Here is a 9,397-nt window from a genome sequence, read left to right as displayed (position 1 = left end):
TACATCTCTCCCTATCCCACTATTTCTCTATCTCTCTCTTCCTCCACATATACTCTCTTCATTCCTCACTCTCCCATTCTCTCTCACTCTCTATATATGTCTCTCTCTCACTTCTTCCCTCTCTTTCTCACTATTCTCCAATTGTCTCTCCTTCTCTCTCTCTATCTCCCTATCTCCTTATCTATCTCTCTATTTCTCTTCCCCCTACTCTCCATCTCTATATTTCCATTTATATAATTGTTTGTGTCTCTCTATATCTTATTTCATATCTATCTTTATATCCCTCCCTCTCCCTCACTCCCTCATTCTATCTCCCCTTCTCTCTCCCTTCACCATCCCTCCCTATATATATATATATATCCTCCTACCACTCCACTCTCTCCATCCCTCTCTCTCTCTCTTTATCTCTCCCACACTCTCCATCTCTCCTCCATTTAAATAAATAGATATGTCTATGTATCTCTTCTTATCTCTCTATCTCTATCTCCATCCCTATCTCCTCTCTCTCTTTCTCCCCCTCACTCCCTCATTATCTCCCTCCCTCTCTCCCCCATCACAGACACTCTCTCTCTTCCTCTCACTCTCTCTATTTTTATCTATATTCATATCTCTATATACTCCTCCCCTATTATCCCCCCACCATATCTATATATATCTCTCTCCCTCCCTCTCTTTCTCCTCCCCCCACTCACTCACTCTCTTTCCCCCTCTAACCCATCATTTTCTGCCCCTCTATCCACCTCCCTCTTTCTATTTTTGTATCTCAGCTTCCTCCTCCTCTCTTTCCATCCCTACTTCTCTCACTCTCTCTCACTCCCTATCTCCAACTCTCTCTCTCTCTTCTTCCACTCTCCCTCCCTCTCTATCTATCCTTTCTCAATATCCCTTGCCCCCTTCTCTCTCTCGACCCTCACTATCTCCCTCCCAATCTCTTTCTTTCCCCCACTTTCTATATTAAGTCCCATTTACATATTTTTTAGTGTCTCTCTATATATTATCCCTTCTCTGTTTCTATCTCCCTCACACTTCCCTTCTATCTCTCCCTCACGTCCTCTCAAACTCTCTCCTTCTCTCTCCCATCGCTCTCTTTCTCTCTCTTTTTATATGTTCTCTTCCTTATCTATTCCCCCCTCAATTGTTTTCCACTATATATCCATCCTTCCCTCTCTCCTTTTATATCAATCTCTATCTCCATACCTCTCTCTCTCCCTTCTTCCCTCGATATCTTTCTCTTTCTCCTCTCTCGCTCTTTATATATCTCTCCTATCTCAATCTCCCTCCACTCCCTCTCTCTATGTTCTCCCTCCATATCTCTTTCACTCTATCACCACCCCACTCTCTTTCTCTCTATTCCCATCTACATATTTTTTTTTCTCTTTATCTCTTCTTCCCTCTTTCTATATACACCCCACCCTGTTTTCTTCTTTCTCTCTCCCTCACTAACTCTATATCTACGTCCCTTTCTCACATGTCACTCTCTCTCTATATATACCTACCTCTCACTCTCTCTCTTTGTATAAGTCTTCCTCCCTCCCTCTTATTCCCCTTCCCTCTTCTTCACATATATCCCCGCCATCTTTGTGCACTCTTTCGATCCCTTCCCTCCTTTCTCTCTTACTCTTTATCTCCACTTCTCTTTTTCTTCTCTTCACTCTTTATATCTCCCTATTTCTACCCCCTCCAACCCCTATCTATCATCTATGCCCCATCACTATCTCTCTCTCTATCTCTATACCTCACAATATCCCTCTTTATCTCCTTGCCACTCACTATATCCCTTTTTCCATTTAGATATTTTTCTATTTCTATCTATTTATTTTCCCCTCTTTGCCTCTATATCGCCCCATATCTCCTTGTATCTCACACCCTCATCGCCATACCATATCTCACCCTCTCTACACCCTAACTCTATCTCTCCCCCTACCTCTCACTCTCGCTCCTTTATCTCTCTTCTTGCATATATCTACCCCCCATATTCCTCCTCATACCACTTCCATGACTCTTTCTCCATACCTCTCTCTCTCTCTCTCTCTCCCCCATATTTATGTGTTTATCACCCCATGCCTTCTTATATGTCTCTCATTTACAACATGCCACTCTCTCTCACTTATTCCCTATATATCTATCCTTCTCTCTTTCCTGCCTCCCTCTATCCTCTCTCTCTTAGACCATATCTTCATCCCTTTTTTCCCATTCTTTCTCCAAGTATTCCCCTCTCCTCCCCCTTTAGTCTCTTTGTCCCTCCCTATTTTCTCTCCCTCTCTCTATCTCCACCTATCTCCCTCTTCTTACCTCTCTATCTATCTCTTCTTCCATTTTACACCTACCTCTCTCTCCTCTCTCAAACTCCCCCTCCTTCTCTCACTCCTCCCTCCATTTCTCCTTCCCTTGTTATCTTTCTCTCTCCACTATTCTCTATCTTTCTATTTCGATTTACATATTTACCTATGTCTCTCTGTCCCTTATTCCCTCTTTGTATCTATCTTCATCTCTCTCTCCTTCACTCTCTCTCCCTCATGACTTGACTATCTCTCTTCCCCTCTGCCACATCACTCTCCCTCTCTCCCTTTATCTATCTCTATATTCTTTTTCTCTATCCCCTCCAATTTCCCCTCACACATGTTTCCTCCCACTACATCTCTCCTCTAGTTCTATATTTTTCTCTCCCTATATTTTTGTTTGTATATCCATATCACCACATCTCTCTCTCTCTCTCTACATGTTTAGCTATCTCCCTATCCCTCCCTACTCCTATCACTCTCCATCCTCTCTCTCTCTTGCTCTCTCTCTCTCTCTCTCTCTCTCTCTCTCTCTCTCTCTCTCTCTCTCTCTCTCTCTCTCACTTATTTCTATATCCCTCACTCATTTTATCCTTCACAAAATACCCTCTAACTCTCTCTCTCTCTTTCTATTATACATATTTCTATATATCTTCCTCCCTTTATCCTTCTCTATCTCTCTCTCACTCCTTCCCCTCCAACCTTGTTTCCACCTTACCCTTATCTCCTTCTCTGTATCTCTCTCCATCCTCTCTCTCTATCTCTATCTCTCTCTATATATATATCCCTCTCTATCAGTCCCTCTTCCCTATTCCATTCACTCTCCATCCTGTCCTTCTATATTTCTCTTTCCCCCCCTTCTATCCTTATATCTCCATTCCCCTCCAACTTCCTATATTTCTCTATCCATCACTCACTCACTGAGTTTGTTTTTCACAAAATATCCCCCCTCTCTATCTATCTACCCTCCAACCCTATCTCTCTCTAAGTACATTTATCATTCTTTCTCTCTCTCACTCCCTCACTCTATCTTCCTTATCTCATCCCCATATCTAGTTCTCTTCACCTTATGTCATATCACTATCTCTAACTCTTCCTCTCTCTTCCCCCTCCACTCTCTCCCTCTCTTCCACAACTCTCACTCACTCACACAATGAAGAGGTTTTCCATTACACCAAAACCCGCAGGTGTTGGTAAACGTTCCAAACAAGTAACTAGGATCCCCAGGGTGGAAATTACGGATTCCCTAGAGGTGCAGTGATTCTTCCAACACCCCCCCTCAAACGCAACTCAGCGGAATTGAACCCGGGTCTAGGCTTTGATACCATGAAGAGGTTTTCTGTTACACCTAACCCCGCAATTTCTCTTGTCAGTGATCCTATAGATTAGTGACGTACATGTTCTCAGTAGGATCGAGCCTCTTCTTTACTTGCTCAAGCTTCAGCTAATTATGATCCTAACACCTTTGTAGAAGCTTTAGGCCATCCAGATTGGGATGCAGCTATGAATGAAGAATATCGTTCATTATTGGCAAATGATACATGGGATCTTGTTCCCCTTCAAAAGGGATGAAAACTTTTTATATGCAATTGGGTTTATAGAACCAAGTATGAACGAGATGGAAAAGTTGACAATCATAAATCTTGTCTTGTTGCTAAGGGTTTTTCACAAGTTGAAGGCATTGACTATACTAAAACCTTCTCCCCTGTTGCCAAAATGAACTCTATCGGCCTTGTTCTTTCCCTTGTTGCCTCTTTCAAATGGGAAGTCCATTAGATGGATTTTAAATCTGCCTTCTTGCATGGGGACTTGAATGAAGAAATCTATATGGAATAACCTACTAGCTTTATACAAATAGACTCCAGCCTTTATGTCAGCTTAGGAAATATCTATATGGTCTCAAGAAATCCCCTTGGGCTTGGTATGCTAAAATGGATAGCTTTCTTTTAGAAGCCAGATTTTCTAGGTGTTATTCTGACAATACTATCTACACCAAGAAAGTGGGCAAGTCTCTTATCATTCTTGTTCTTTATGTTGATAATCTTATCCTTACTGGTAGTGATCCCAACCTTATAAACCATGTGAAGTCCATCCTTAAAAAGAAGTTTGAAATGACAGAGTTAGGACACTTGCATTATTTTCTTGGTCTTCAAGTCTTGCAATCCAAGGAAGGTATTTCCCTTTCCCAGTCCCAGTATGCATGTGATCTTCTATGCCATTTTCACATGGAAGATTGTAAGCCAACCCCTTCTCCCTTTCAATCTAGAGCCAAACTTTGAGTCACTTGTACCTCCCCTAAAGTTGATGCTACCTTATACCGTCAACTTGTAGGAAAACTTTTGTATCTGACCCATACTCATCCTAACCTTTTCTTTACTGTTGGCCTTATTGCTCGGTTTATGCAAAACTCACATGAAAGTCATTGGAAAGCATCTAAAAGAATAATTCGTTATGTTTGAGGTACATTTCAGTTTGGGATTCATTATAGTGCAGAAGCATCTCCTCTATTGGTTAGTTTCACTGATTCTGATTGGGCTGGTGACCCTGATGATCGGAAGTCTACTGCAAGTTATGTGTTCACTCTTGGTTTAGGACCTATTACATGGGCCTGCAAGAAACAAAGTGCCATTTCTCTTTCTTCAGCAGAAGCAGAGTATCATGGTGCCATAGAATCTAGTAAGGAAGCCTTGTGGTTTCGTCAGATCCTGTCAAAGTTTGGCTTTCAGTAGCAGCATCCGACTACACTTTGGTGTGATAATCAAAGTGCCATTCAACTATGCAAAGATCCAATCCAACATCAGCACAACAAACACATTGAACTACACATGCACTTCATCAGAAAGCTCATTCACAACCATGTTCTTGAAGTGTAATATTGTTCAACAGATGATCAAGTTGCATACATCTTTACAAAGGCTCTCACAAAGGTGAAGTTTACTAAACTTTGATTTATGGTTGGAGTTCAGGAAGTTGTCACTAAGGGGGGATAGGCTCTAATCCCTCCTTCCTTCTCCTATTGTGTCATATTTGTACATCCTTCAATCCTATCCCAAGTTGTTCTTAAGGGGGAATGTTAGGATATTCCGACACATAGGAAATAGTTAAGTATAACTTGGTCTAGTGTAAAGTTAGGTAAAGTGTGTTTCTTTACTATGTACTTTTGTAACTTACAATCCGACAGTCATGATATGTTGTGATCTGATGATTCATTCTCTCCTTGGTATTACCGACACTTGATCTGTGGCTTAACAACCAATTGGTCCATGATCTATATTTAAAGAGCATGGAGGGTCATTTGTAAGGTAACCATTCATGAGAGAATCTTATGTAAATTTTCATTCTTTTATTAATAAATTGCCTAAAGTGGTCGCGTTGGCTCAGGCCATGGACTATTTCCCCCTTTGAGGGTTTTAACCACATCAAGAATACTGGTGTATTGATCTGTGATTTGTTTGTGACTTGTAGCCTTGTCCTTGAGAAATGAATGCTTCTCTTGTAGAATGGAAGGTGGAAACAAACATAGAGTAGGCTGGTCCCAACTTAGTAAGAATGGAATAGATAAAGTTACCATATTCTTTATTAACCTTAACACCTTCAAAGAGAAGTCTAAGGGTCTTGAACTTGGACAAAAAATCTTCAATGAGAGAAAAATTATTGGGGTCCAATGTAAGCAACTCATTTTCAAGTTGATGAGCTCTAAGTTCATTTTTAATTCCAAAAACTTTAGTGATCTGTTTCATTGCTTCATTAGGAGTATCAATTTCTGTGATATGGAATCTAAGGTCTAGAGAAATAGACATCCCTATCAACCCACGTGCTTGATCTTGCCTATTTTCCCATTTGGTTACCTTATCTTCATCTTTCGGTTCGGTTTCTTGGCCCAAGGCTATTCTGTAAAGACCTTTACTTCTAAGTAAATCCACAATGTAGGACAACCATTGGAAGTAGTTGGTGTTGTCAAGAATAACTTGGCATGGACTTTCCATTTTAATAGAAACTGAAGATATAGATGCTGAAACTAAGTGTTCCAATGGAATGATCTAGAAAAACTAGATTGATTAAAAAAAATGGCTTTGAAAACGGCTTTCGGATGTAGAAGTTATGGCTTTTTTAAGAAAAGTTGTTGAAGATGCCGACGAAGTGCGGGAATGTGCGGAAATGAATGATAATGTTATATTTAAAAAAAAATCTGCCCCCTTTCCAAACTTAATCTAATTAGCTCAACAAAAAGAAAGACTTGCACTCAAGACCTCTATTCTCATAAAGTAGCTTTGGACCAAGTGAGCTAGATTAAAAGGTTATTATTTTTTGGAAAAGAGGAAGGGGGGGTTTCTTTTTTAGTCACTAAAGCTTTGGGGTGCATGCTTACTTGAGAAAGCTCTTTTTTTCCTACAAAACAAAAAACACAATACCCAACACGAACATACAAAAAAAAAACAAACCTTACGGCTTGAAGTTAGCTTTAGTCGGAAACTAAATGTTTTCCTCACTGTTTCTAATTTTTCGAGATCACACTAAGGCGTGGTGGAAAAGAGCATATGCATGAGAAAAATCATTCCTTTCTATTGCTGACTTGCCCAGATCACATAGAGTCGCAGGGCAAAGAGCATACGCAGAAATCAAAGGTATAGATCCGGTAATAAAAAAAACAAAGAGCTAAATAAACCGAAATAAACAGAGAGAAAATAACTAAAAACTGCAAATAAACACTGTATACCTTCAGATCTTAAAAATGATGTAGCTAGGGCTACCAAAAACCTTTCTATGTCCAATGAAATGGGTTCCTCACTTGAACATATTCTCCTAACACAATAGAGTATTCCTCTCGGCCTAAAAGCAGTCAGTAACAATAGATCTAGGAAACAACAATCGGATCTAGTTCTACCAGCTTCAGATTTGGATCACCAATGGATGCGGACCTCAAATAGCTCTGATACCATGAAGAGGTTTTCCGTTACACCAAAACCCGCAGGTGTTGGTAAACGTTCCAAACCAGTAACTAGGATCCCTAAGGTGGAAATTACGGATTCCATAGAGGTGCGGTGATTCTTCCAAAACACAATCTCTCTCTCTCTCTCTCCTACCTCTCCCTTTCTCTCCATCCCATAGCTCTCATCCAGTCACATATCATATCTCTCTCCTCCCTCTTATTCTCTCTCTCTCTCTCTCTCTCTCTCTCTCTCTCTCTCTCTCTCTCTCTCTCTCTCTCTCTCTCTCCCCCTCTGTTTTTGAATCCATCATTCACAACATCGCCCTACAACATTTTCCCCCTCTTCATCTTCATGTCAACAACAAATATCTCCCTCCTTCTCCCCGTCCCACCCTCTTTACATATCTCTCTGACTTTTCAACTCTCACACAGCCCCTCCCCTCACTCGCCAACTTATTATTCCCCACCCTCTGCTCTCTCTTTTTCTACTTCCCCCCAATCTCCCCCTTTACCCTTCTATGCCTCCCTCTCTCTCCCTCTCCACCCCACCTAAACCAACCTTAATCATTTCACATCAGCACATTATTCCCCACCTGTCACTCTATATGTTTCTCTCTCCTTATTTTATCCTTTTCTCCCTTGGATGCTCTATTCCTCCGTCTCTCACCCTCCTCATCTTCCATAAACCTACTTGGACAATTTTGGTCCTACCACTAGAAACATACAAGCACTTTTCGAATGTGCATACTTTATTGAAACTAACAACATGCACGTGTTATGAACACACACATGTTTTATTGAATTTAAATTTTTCCTTGTGGGAATATTATGTGTACAACAACTTGGTTTATTTAAATATTTGTTCGAGATCACAAACCTAGTGGATTGAGATACAAATATTTGAAAACATCAGTTTTTGAAAAATCACACATACACACATGCATACACATATATTTGATATTATTTTTCTATAATCCATGAAACTACATACCATATACAAACTACTGTATAGATTTATTTAAAAAATTAGTAGTTCTTACTATTTTTAATAGATTTCACTTGGTTTGACTTGGTAAGAAGCAACATATCCTTCAAAAGGTTTTACTTGGTCTTGGAAGGGCCTTGGTCTTGGTCTAGAGGTCCTGGAATTCATCATTTGACCAATCTATAAGAAGAGAATATATTTTTGTGGGTTTTCCTCTCTAGGAGAGGTTTTGCCCTTGCTAGCAGCCTACATCTTGTGTCCTTATCTACTATCGATCTTCATGTTTTGGTAGTTTTTTTAATAAACACACCATAATAATAAGATAAGAAGAATATAATAATTAATAAAAGTAAAAGAACATCACAAGAAATTATCAAGTCTAAGAGAAATCGCTTCAATTATAGCCCTCTTGATTTCTCAACATGGTATCAGAGCTATGGTTGACAAAGGGCATGATGAAGATCACTTCATCCTTGAAGAAGTTATCATTGAAATAGTTCTCCATGATGACAACACATCTCAAGCAAGGAATCAAATCATTTTGGGATCTCTTATTATCTATCAAGAATTACATGACCAAGACCTCCTCTACAAAGAACGAAGGGTTATTCTCAAAACTTACATTTCCCTTTGAGGATGACAACATATGGGTAACTGACAATAGATCTTATAGGATAATAATATGTGAACTTGGACAACTAGAGACTCTATCAAAAGGAATATCTTCTCATTTATTCGATCTTGGAGACAAGAAGAACTATGCAGTCAAAGGAATTGGATCAACCATGTTGCAGCTGGAAGATGGAGGAAACATACATCTCAACAACATACTATATGTCCCAAGATTGAAGAAAAAAACTACTTTCTATTTCTTGTTTAAAATATAAGGGGGGCATAATTAATTTTGTAGATGGAAAAGTTATGGTATGGAGTAAGGTTTCTAGAATTGATAATGCAAAAATCATTGGGATACGTGAGGGAATGCTTTGCAAATTATTACACCTCTCTCTCAAGCCTTAGTTCATCTTGAAATCAATCCATTGTAATTTTGGCATAGAAGGTTTGGAAACCTTCATTATAAAATCTTACCATCCTTAAACTCTATGGTAAATTCCATCCCTGAACCAAAGGAAGATCATGAAGGTATTTTTAAGGGATGTGCATTAGGTAAAAATATAAAGAAACCATTTAGAAGTAGTGCTT

The sequence above is a fragment of the Pinus tabuliformis genome, chromosome 9, assembly GCF_031772625.1.
Source record: "Pinus tabuliformis cultivar Carrire ecotype Pingquan chromosome 9, CPIR1, whole genome shotgun sequence".
In the NCBI taxonomy this organism is placed as follows: Eukaryota; Viridiplantae; Streptophyta; class Pinopsida; order Pinales; family Pinaceae; genus Pinus; species Pinus tabuliformis.
This window is presented reverse-complemented; position numbering follows the sequence as displayed.